Genomic DNA, 12,112 nt, shown 5'->3' with positions numbered 1-12,112 from the left:
AATAATTTTGGTTATCCATAAATGGGTACTTGGGCACTAAGAGAGTATCTATAAAGAATGAGTAATGTTTTGCTTGAAGTCCCCTCATCAACTCGTACATTTTAAAAAATGAAAAGATAAGCTCTTTCAGTTTAGGGTAAATGTAAACAACAGAGCTCCTCTAAGTTGTCCAAGATTATATACCTGAGTCTTTATTCATTCCCACAATTCTTACTTACCCAAACATTTTATGATTTGAGGGAAACACCATCAGTTTTTCAAGTGCTATGTCTATGAACTCAAAGTTTACTTAAAATCTACAATATAAAGTAAATAGGATGATTTAATGGTCTAGTTCATCCAGTTCATCCATTATATGCAGGATAACTAAATATGTAGGAATTTGTCCCACATGTTAAATTCATGAAAATTAAGGGATTACACAGACTTTCTTTGGGGGTCATTGCCATTCAGCTTGTAGCTAATAGGAACTGTGGGAAGAGCTCTCCATCTCCCACAAAGACACTTTTTTGTATTTCTGTTATACAGATTAAATAACCTAGATCCTTTTCTCATTCATTCAGTGTTTTAATTATCCAGTTATTACCCTGGCTCCCTTTTAGGCCACTGAGTAATGCAGAGCTACACAATACCAAAATTCTCCTGCCCATACTTTCTACTCAAGGATGGTATCTCTGACAGTGGCAGCAGATTCCAGAATCAGTTCCTTCCATTCTTGGTTCCTTTATAGACATTTGTTGGCTTTGGGGCAATAATCAGTATTGGGATTACCCTGTCACCCACTACCATGCTAAGTCAAGAAGTAAATAAACTTTTATTGTTAGAAGAATGAAACAGAGAAGAAATAGAAAAAAAAAAAAAAAACTCTTTGGGGGCGCCTGGGTGGCTCAGTGGGTTAAAGCCTCTGCCTTTGGCTCAGGTCATGATCCCAGCGTCCTGGGATGGAGCCCCGCATCGGGCTCTCTGCTCAGTGGGGAGCCTGCTTCCTCCCCTCTCTCTGCCTCTCTGCCTCTCTGCCTAATTGTGGTCTCTGTCTGTCAAATAAATAAATAAAATCTTAAAAAAAAAAAAACCTGTTTTTGAATTTCAATAGGGAAGATGTATTGCTCTGGGGAAAAGAAAAGTAAATGTCCAATGATACTTGTAGCTTCTCTAAAACTAGAAAAAGTATAGCAGGAAAGAATTCTCTGCATTGGAAAACAGTTTCTTGCAGAACTGGAGTTGTGTTGTTGCATTTCTATTTGTGATAATCAGAGTGTCCTTAACCAATGAGCTTCCTCCTGGAAGGGTTGAGAAAACTAATTGAACCCACACTAGGAACAACACTGAGAACAGCAGAAGCAAGAAACAGGAAGAACATGCACAATAGGCAGTTGCTATTATTAATGGGTGATGGGAGAAAGGAAGTCTCTGCCTGGTGGTAGGTCTGTTTAGTGTTCTAGACAGTGTGATGACCACCAGGGACATGGCGGGGGTTGAGAGCGGCTGCCCACTTTTGATTAATGATCTCAGACAGGGAAACAGTTTGTACCCATGTCCTGCAGTGTGTAAGGGGGGAGATTCGAGGGGTTACCTTTAATTTTCAAAGCCTTAGCTACCTCTGACTCGATTTGCATGGTACCAGTGTATTAAAATTAATGGAGAATTTTTGTTTTCAAGCAGCTGCTCTGGGGATTTGAGTTTTCAAAGATCTATTTGTGGCTTTATATGACAAGGACATTAGTTGCCTAGATATTTGCAGTCCATTCTCATTGTCCAAGATGAAACTCTAGTCATATGAGAGGAAACAAATAAAAATGGTTATTTGGAGGCATATTTTTTTTCCCAACTTTAAAGATTTTATTTATTTATTTGATAGGCAGAGATCACAAGTACGTGGAGTGGCAGGCAGAGAGAGAGGAGGAAGAGAGCCCGATGCGGGGCTCGATCCCAGGACCCTGGGATCATGACCTGAGCTGAAGGCAGAGACTTTAACCCACTGAGCCACCCAGGTGCCCCTGGAGGCATATTTTTGACAAAGTGTAGAAATCACATGCTTTTCTAATCACCTGCTTCTTCACCAGATGCTTCATTCATTTCTTCCCTTCTCGTAAGCCAAGATTCAAGAAACTGTGGACCTCACTCACTAACTTCACTGCCTTGCTTTTTTGCTTCCTTCATTCTATAATCCAATATTTTTTTTCAGCTTTCACCAAGATGCTAAACTGGCAAATGTTACCTGTCACCAATACGCCTTTCAGTCATTATCTCTGAGGCTGCTATCCTGCCCCTTTTGCTCCTGTGCATTTCTCCCTTTCCTTAAACCTACTCTGCTCCCTAGACTTCTGTCACCCACTCTGGATTTCCTTCTACTTCTTTAACTATTCCTTCCTGATCTCTGTTAGTTTCCCCATTTCTGCCACTTGTTCTTCCTAACTTCTTTAGTCAATCATTCCAAACCCTTTTTATTGCCTTGAACAGCACTTTTGCAAAAAACAATTATAGGTTGTATTCTGAGGTCTATCCCTTTCTCTGAGCTCAGACCTGAATACCCAATCATTATGGTATGAGGATACCCCTACAAGGTTGTGATTGTCCCATGTGATTGTCCCACAGGCATCTCATCCTCTGCATATGAGAAAAGAAATCCATTGCTTTCTGTCCTCTTTTACATCCAATTTCAATAAATGATACCAAAATTGGCCCAGTTATCCAAGACAGAGACCTAGGAAATTTGTTGAAGCTACATGTTACCTCTCCTGACCCTCTCCATCATTGCTTCATACATACCTCTGATGAAGTGCAAACAAAACCATCGAGAGTTGCTGATTTTACCTGCAAAAGAGTTCTACTCCCCTACCTCCAGTGGGGAAAAGACAATCAGTAGATCTGAATGCCAGGTAATGCAGATGTTCAAATTATTTGAAAAAGATTTCAAAGAAGCTGATATAAAAATACTTCAGTGAGCAATCATTACTAAATTTTTTGTGATGTATCAGTTGCTAAAAGATACGTGTTGAAATCTGCTGTGAATGTAGATTTGTCAACACTTTGAAGAAATGCCAGTATAAAGAACTGCAAACCTATAAAATCCATGACAGTTCCTAAGCCTTTTCTTGTTTATTATGACCTTGACACTTCTGAAGAGCCCTGGTCAGTTATTCTATACTTTATTCCTTAAATTTTTCTGATATTTTCTCATAATTCATTGGAAGTTGTACACTTTTGGCATGAATATCACCAAAATGGGCTCTGTTCCTTGGTGCTTCCTGCGGAGGTGGTGGCCATCTGTTACTGGGCATCATGGCTGCCCTCAGACCTTTGGTGAAGTCCAAGATCATTAAAAAGAGTACCAAGAAGTTCATCCAGCACCAGGCAGACTGATACGTGAAAAGCAAGTGCAACTGGCGGAAACCCAGAGGCACTGACAATTGGGTGTGCAGAAGATTCAAGGGCCAGATCTTGATGCCCATCATTGCTTATGGGAGCAACAAGAAAACAAAGTATATGTTGCCCAGTGGCTTCCAGAAGTTCCTAGTCCACAACGTCAAGGAGCTTGACGTGCTGCTGATGTGCAACAAATCTTACTGTGTAGAGATTGCTCACAATGTCTCCTGAAGGACCGCAAAGCTACTGTGGAGAGAGCAGCCCAGCTGCCAGTCAGTCACCAATCCCAATGCCAGGCTGTGCAGCAAAGAAAATGAACAGACAGCTTGTTGTACACATCATATTTGTGTTAATAAAACTACAAAAAAAATATATCACCAAAATGGTATACCTTTATTTTTCACTTTGTACTTAATATCTTTTGTGGGGAAAGGAGTACTGTGTAAATATCCCGTTTCTCCTCCAACACTGGACCACAAATTTTAGCATCGATGGTTTGTTTTTGGCTGTAATAATTATTACTGTGGTGTTGTCATGAAATTCTTTTTATTCTTCCCATTTCTTCAACATTTATTCATTGGAATTCTGTAAGGAAGAGCTGCCCCTTCTCCCTTATTTATTTACTGAATAATGTATTTTAAACAGTATGAATTTTAATTTTATTCTAGAGTTATAACCTAATACTGTTATTATTTTGTTGTTGTTCAAAGTGTTCCAGCTTTGGCCAGTGGGAGCTCTTTCAGATTGGCTCCATTGTTTTTCAATATGACTTTCCCCTCCATCCTTTTCTGAGTATTTCTTTACTATCACTGTAAGATACCTTAGGATCAAGATACCTTAGGATCACCTTATATGTTTCATGCCTCTGTCCTGAAATCAAGTACTTCTTCCCCAGGAGAATGACATATAGAAACCAAGATCTGGGTGCTAGACGCAATCATTAGTATTAAGGTGTCATTGGTCATAGATGCTCTCAGCAGACAGGATTTAGTTATATGTGTGCACACATGCACACTCACACACACACACACACACACACACACACACACACAGCTGTGGATACACACAGAGCAAATTTATTTCTGTATCTAAGTATTTGAATACATATATTAAAAAACTATGTGTTCATACCAATGCCTCAGATTCCAAAGTATTTATTCCAGCCTGCCTCCTTTCTTTAGTTGTAACTTTGTTCCCCAGCAGTGACAAATCTGGCTCACATTAGTTAAAATATATTTACTTATTTAATGAACCTCGCCATATAAAGTAGAATAGCTAATCCACTCTCTGCGAGAAATATTTACTAACTACAGTATTGGACTTTTGTACAATTCTTCTTGTCTTTACCCAGTGAAAATAGAGTCTTCCCAAATAACTTCGTAATTCCTTATTCTTCCACCTTTCTCAGTATGGCTCTGCTCATTTGCAAGTCAGGAAGTTTATTGGTTATAATTTGTATTTCCCTTTGTGTTCTTTTCACATTCTGGTGGAATTTTTTTGTGTTTGTGTTTGTTTGCTTTTAGGTTGTTGGGTTTTTTGTTTTTTAATTTTAGCTTACATACAGGAAAATTCACTCTATATACAGGTTCTGGGTTTGTTTGTTTTAGAGAAAGAGAGCAGGGGGAGTGGACAGAGAGAGAGGCAGGGGGAGTGGACAGAGAGAGAGAGAGAGAATCTTAAGCAGACTCCATGCTCCGCAATACTGAACCACAAGCCTAAGATCACGACCTGAGCCAAAATCAAGAGCCGGGTGTTTAACCGACTGAGCCACCCAAGCGCCTCGTGTTCTGGGTTTTGACAAGACACAGACTTTTGAGTTCATCACTATAGTCATAATACAAAACAGTTTATCACCCCCAGAATTCCCTCATAAGAAAGCATTTTTAGAAGCATCAAATTTTAAAAAGTAAAAAGACTAATAACCATAAATAAGACCATTGAAAATTAAACTTCATAACCTGGCAATTCACAAATCTTTACCCCTGGGGCTAATAATACATTATATGTTAATTTAAAAAAATTAAAAATTTAGGGGCTCCTGGGAGGCTCAGTGGGTTAAAGCCTCTGCCTTCAGCTCAGGTCATGATCTCAGGGTCCTGGGATCGAGCCCCGCGTCGGGCTCTCTGCTCAGCAGGGAGCCTGCTTCCTCCTCTCTCTCTGCCTGCCTCTCTGCCTGCTTGTGATCTCTGTCTGTCAAATACATAAATAAAATCTTTTTTTAAAAAAATTTAAAATTTAAAAAAAAAGAAAATTTAACTTCATAAATGCTTTTCCAAGTACTTGAAATTTTATTGGTTTATTTCGTATTCATACTGTGTTCCTCAAATATCATAGGAGTATAACAGTTTCATAAGGTTTTACTGAGAGGAATTTTAAATTAGCTTTTTTGAGGTATTTATTAAAAATTATTAGATAAAAATTTAAAAAACTGCACCTATTTATTTACTTCTGAATTTTTATTTTAGTACAGCTGACACACAATGTTACATTAGTTTTTGGTTTGCCATATAGTGATTTGACAAATTTATTCTTTGTGCTGTGCACATCACAAGTATAGCTACTACCTGTCACCACACAACACTATTATAATATAATTGACTACCTTCCTTATAGCATGCCTTCCTTATTCATTCCTCAGACTGGAAGCCTGTATCTCCCACACACCTTCCCTCATTTTGCCAATGTCCAGCTCCCCATCCCCTCTGGCAACCATCAGTTTGTTCTCTGTAGGTCTGATTTAATTTCTTGTTCATTTATTCATTCATTTTTAGATTCCACATATAAGTGAGATCATACAGCATTTGTCTTTCTCTGCTGACTCACTTCATTTAGGTAATACCCTCGAGATGCATCCATGTTGTCACAAATGGCACAATCTTATCTTTTTTATGACTGTATAATATTCTATCACTCATTCTCACACACATATATGCACACATGTATCTTCCTTATCACATCTTCTTTATCTATTGATGGAATCTTAAGTTGCTTCCATATCTTGGCAATTGTAAATAATACTGCAGTAAACCTAGGGGTGCATATATCTTTTTGAATTTGTGTTTTCATTTTGGGGGGTCAATAACCAGTAGTAGAATTATTGAATCATATGATATTTCTATTTTTAATTCTTTGAGGAACCTCCATACTGTTGCCTATAGTGGCTGCACCAATTTTCATTCCCACAAACAGTGTACAAGAGTTCTTTTCTTTCCACAGCCTCACCAACACTTGTTATTCATTGTCTTTTTTATTTTAGTCATTCTGACGGGGTGTCTAGTGATATCTCATTGTGGTTTTGATTTGCATTTCCCTGATGATTAGTGATATTGAACATCTTTTCATGTGTTTGTTGGCCATCTGTACATCTTCTTTGGAAAAATGTCTATTCATGTCCTCTGCCCATATTTTATTTTTTTTAATTAACATATAATGTATTATTTGTCCCAGGGGTCCAGGTCTGTGAATCATCAGTCTTACACATTTCACAGCACTCACCATAGCATATACCCTCCCCGATGTCCATAACCCAGCCGCCCTATCCCTACCCGCCAGCAACCCTCAGTTTGTTTCCTGAGATTAAGGGTCTCTTATGGTTTGTACCCCTCCTGATCCCATCTTGTTTCATTCCCCCGCTACTCCCCCATCAACCCCCACCTTACCTCTCAAATTCTTCATATCAGAGAGAGCATGTGATAATTGTCTTTCTCTGATTTACTTATTTCACTTAGCATAATACCTTCTAGTTCCATCCATGTCATTGTGAATGCTCTGCCCATATTTTAATGAGATTGGGTTTTTTTGGTGTTGAGTTATAAATTTTTAATGTATTTTGGATATTAACCCCTTATCAGATGTATCATTTGCATATATCTTTTCCAATTCAGTGGAATGCTTTATTTTGTCAATGGTGTCCTTCACTATGCAAAAGGTAATTAGTTTGATGTGATCCCAATAGTTTATATTTACTTTGTATTCCTTACCTCAGGAAACATATCTAGAAAAATGTTTCTATAGCCAGTGTCAAAAAATTACCGCCTATGTTCCCTTCAGGATTTTTATGGTTTCAGGCCTCACACTTAGGTCTCTAATTCGTTTTGAGTTTATTTTTTTATATGGTGTAAGAAAGTGGTCCAGTTATATTCTCTTGCATGTAGCTGACATCCAGTTTTCCCAGCATAATTTATTAAAGAGACTATTTTTTCCTCATTTTATATTCTTGCCTCCTTTTTCATAGATTAATTGGCCATATAATTGGGAGTTTATTTCTGGAGTCTCTTTGTTCTGTTGATCTACATGTCTGTTTTTGTACCAGTACCAGACTGTTTCGATGCCTATAGCTTTGTAGCAAATCTTGAAATATGAAATTGTGATACCTCCAGCTTTATTTTCTTTCTCAAAATCACTTTGACTATTCAGGGTCTCTTGTGGTTCCATGCAAATTTTAGTATTATTTGTTCAAGTTTTGTGAAAAATGCTGTTGGTATTTTGAGAGGGATTGCACTGAATCTGTAGATTGCTTTGGGTACTCTGGACATTTTACCAATATTCATTCTTCCAATCCATAAGTATGGAATGTCTTTCCATTTGTTGTGTTGCCTTCAAATTCTTTTGTTAGTGTTTTATAGTTTTCAGAGTACAGGTCTTTCACCTCTTCGATTAAGTTTATTCCTGGGTATCTTCTTCTTTTTGGAACTGTTCCTATTTAAGGAACAGTTTAATCCTTTAATCCTTATAAGATTCTATAAGGAATAAGCAGAAGAGATGAGGCAGAAGGGAGATCAGAGAGATCTGGAGTGTGTGAAGGGCTCAGCCAGGCATGGCAGCCTTGAAGATGGAGAAATGGGCTACAGCTCAGGAATGCAAGTGTCCTCTAGGAACTGAGAATGATCCCTGGGCAACAACCAGCAAGGGACGAGCTGAGGAAATCCTTTCTCAAATATAAAGAGTTATATAATACATCACACAAAGGTAACGTATGTTTTCTTTCCCTTTTGTGTCCTTTTAAAATATCTATACACTGTTACTGGTTTACAACAAAAGCAAACAAGTAATTGCAAAAGGAACAGACAATATGACTTAAGTCACTGCCTACTTAAATTCTCTACGTTTGACTGTTTCATATTCTCAGAAAGTTTCATTGAATTTGTTCTGTGTTTTTATTTTTTTCTATATTTACATTTTTTTTAATGAAAACTTTAAAAAAAAAAAACAACTCTCATGATAAGGAATTCTAGCCACGTAATTTTTTTTTTTTTAGTTATAACCAAGACACTGAAATAAAATATGTGATAATTTCTAAAGGCAGATCACATGTGCGTACGTATTCCTCCAGTCAGCTGGATCAATTATACAACGAGTTGTCAGAGGGAAACAAAGCAGGATTTAGGAGAGCGTGTCTCTAGAAGATCTTTTTTAATGCTGTGAATCCCACCTTTACCCCCAAGAGATAGGTGGGTTGCAGGGGTGAGGAGGCAGGTATTATGGGGTGTCTCCTCCTTCACCTTAAGTCTAGTGAAAAGTTAGTTTTTAGTGTGAACAGACACAAACTTCTCCAATCACCCTTTGTCCTAGCTTTTCCCCTCTGGGAATTGTATCTGGAAGTGGGGAAGAGAAATCGCCTTTTTTTTTTTTTTTTTTTTTTTTTTTTAATCAAGATGACATTTGGAACAGAAAAAATGATACAGAACAGAAATGGTAGTGAAAAGGCATCAGAATGAAACCAGCCACCTCAGGAGCGGCAGCCTCTGAGCCAAAGGCTGATAAAAATCACTCCCAGGAATTAAAGAGCAGAAGAGTCCTGACATCCAGTCACAGAGGTGTTACCAGCTGCTGTCCCAAGGGGTCTATCTATTGCCTAGAGTCCCAGGGGAGGAGGATGTCAATGGTGATCCAGAGCACCTCACTGAAGAGAACATATGAGCCTGGGCAGAGGACTTCCTGAACTAGCGGAGCAATGTGACAAGGACAGGGAGATGTTACTCTATTACTCTGGTCTGAGGGAAGACATAGTCCCCATTATTGCAAAGCTTGATAATTAGAGGCCAGTCATGCCATTCCAACTGAAAGATGCTTCTCCACATCCCTCTCAAATGAGAGCTCTAATCAATTAACACACATTTGATGAACACCAAGTGATGGGCTAGATTCAGATTCCCTGAGAGATGATAAGAAAAAGATAGTGCGTGGTTCAGTTGGAAATGGAGGAAAGAAAAGACCAGGAGAGGAACTCTATTATTTACCCAGTGTCGAAGGGTCAGGACTAAAGTCTTACAGCCTATTCTTTGGTCCAGGTCCTTTCCTGTCTGCTGACGATCTGCTAGAGACGACCTCAGGACCTCCACATCACCAGGCCTAACTCATTGGTGGAGGTTATTTCATTATTTAGGTTGAAATAAGAGAAAAAAAAGGCAAAGAGGAAGCGCTTTTCTCCTGCAAAGACTGAAATTCATAGAGAGCTCACCAGTCTGAGTTTACATGGTGACCCTAAACAGTGCCTGTCAGCCCATGCTTCAGGATGACCAAGGGTTTCCTTGGATTGGACTGAACCCTATATTTTTTTTTCAAAGATTTTATTTATCCATTGGACAGACAGTAGTAGTAGACACAAGTAGGCAGAGAGGCATGCAGAGAGAGAGGAAGGAAAGCAGGCTCCCTGCTGAGTAGAGAGCCCGACGCGGGGCTCAATCCCAGGACCCTGGGATCATGACCTGAGCCGAAGACAGAGGACCTAACCCACTGAGCCACCCAGGCGCCCCTGAACCCTATATTTTTAACAGATCCCTTGCACATACAAATAGCCCTAACAAGGGGCACCTGGGTGGCTCAGTGGGTTAAAGCCTCTGCCTTCGGCTCAGGTCATGATCTCAGGGTTCTAGGATCAAACCCGCATTGAGCCCCGCATCAGGCTCTCTGCTTGGCAGGGAGCCTGCTTCCCCCTCTCTCTCTGCCTGCCTCTCTGCCTACTTGGGATCTCTGTTAAATAAATAAATAAAATCTTAAAAAAAAAAATAGTCCTAACAAGACCAAGACAAAAAATTTGATATGTATTTCTATAAATTTAAATCACTCAAAAGGATTATGTTAAATTTCTTCAGGTATTCATTTGTTTTCCTGATAGTAACTACAAAAATTAGCATCTGAAATGAATATAAAAGATTCTTTGAATCTGTTTCCTATAAATTCTCTAATAAAGAAGATTTCTTCCCTTACTCACTTGACTTCTCTGGGCCTTGGTTTTTTATTATAAAATGGTAGGGATTAGATTAACATATTTCCAATGATTTTTTTTTTGCAATAAAAATGTAATGATTATAAACTGAAATATTTCTTCATCCCATTTGATCCCCATTGTTTTTGTTTTTCATACATTTTCTATCTTGGATTCCTTAGAAACTACTGTTGTGGTTTTTTTTTTTTCCTTATTTATGTCATATGCACAATAGATACTCCTTCATTGTGATCCTTTCCCTAGTTGAACTCATTAAGATCAAAGAACCTCACATTTTTGAAAAAGCTGTAAGAATCATCCATTTGCCAGACTAAAGAAACAAACAAACAAAAAAAAATGCAGCCAAAAATGACATTATCTTTTCAAGATGGTACAACAAAAAGTGGAGAGACAGATCTAGAATTTGCATGTAACACTTGGTTTTAGGACACTTCCCAGTTATACCAGATTTTCCCTCTTTCTTGAAGAAAAGCCCATTTCTCCTTTCTGGAAATACTTGTTTTGAGTATGCTTTTCTCCCAGGGTGGCAACACCACGACCACCACTGTAAATGTTCTTTGTAATGTGATCTCAACATCCCTCCAAACCCATCTTGCGGTAGAATCACTCTCTGCTTGAGGCAGGCAAGCTTGTGACTGCTTCAACCAGCAGAATACAGAGAAGTGATACTGTGTGCTACAGGGCTCAGTCGTAACAGGGATACAGCTCCTTGGGCTCACAGGAACACTTGGGCTTCAAGCCTTACACCACCATTTAAAAAGAGTTGACCACCCTGAGAACACCCTACTCAGAGGATGCCAGACCCCCTGGAGAGGCCGTGAGTGGTGGTCTGGTCGGCTGCCGCAATCTTCCATCAGCCCAGCTCATGGATATAAGTAAGGGAACCTTCCTCGTGATGCCAGCCTCCAGCCATGAAGTCTTCCCATCTGAGATCCCAGATATCAAGTCATCCCACTGTGTCTGAACTAAAGTCTGACCCTCAGAATCTAAAAGAACTTTAAAATGTCATCATCTTAAGCCACTACGTTTGGGAGAAGTTTATTAAACAGCAATAGGGACCAGAAAACCAGGAATAAGAGAGTCACAGAACTCTTTGGCTATGGGATCTAACATCGTTGGAGTACTAACCAAGATGTTAGCCTCATCATCTCCCCAGATCAGCAATAGCAATGGTTCTCCTTGTACATCAGCTGTAGCTTTACAGACGATGTCTGCTTTTCACTTTGAGGCGCCCCCTCAAGGAGTCAAAGGGAATTGCAAGTATGCCACTTAAGCTATATTTCCGGTCGGATCAGATCAAACATATCCTTCATTTTTTAACCACTATGCCACGTAACCAAACACTGGGAAAATCTCAACCCATTTATATTTTCTTTTTAAAAATACTCACATTTCTTCTCTTCTCTTCACATTTCCTCTCTTTTCCCATACATTTTATTTGATTCATGGACATACACCCTCTCTGTATTCAGGAATGAGATTTTCCCAGACAGAGGATCAGGCCAATCATTTATTTGT

The 12,112-nt window shown here is 39.0% G+C and overlaps 1 pseudogene; it reads left to right on the top strand.

Annotated features, from left to right (window-relative positions):
• Positions 1 to 3,268: 3,268 nt before the first annotated feature.
• Positions 3,269 to 11,558, top strand: LOC131827814 (large ribosomal subunit protein eL32-like; annotated as a pseudogene).
• Positions 11,559 to 12,112: the final 554 nt, after the last annotated feature.

The sequence above is a fragment of the Mustela lutreola genome, chromosome 3, assembly GCF_030435805.1.
Source record: "Mustela lutreola isolate mMusLut2 chromosome 3, mMusLut2.pri, whole genome shotgun sequence".
Taxonomy (NCBI): Eukaryota; Metazoa; Chordata; class Mammalia; order Carnivora; family Mustelidae; genus Mustela; species Mustela lutreola.
This window is presented reverse-complemented; position numbering and strand designations above follow the sequence as displayed.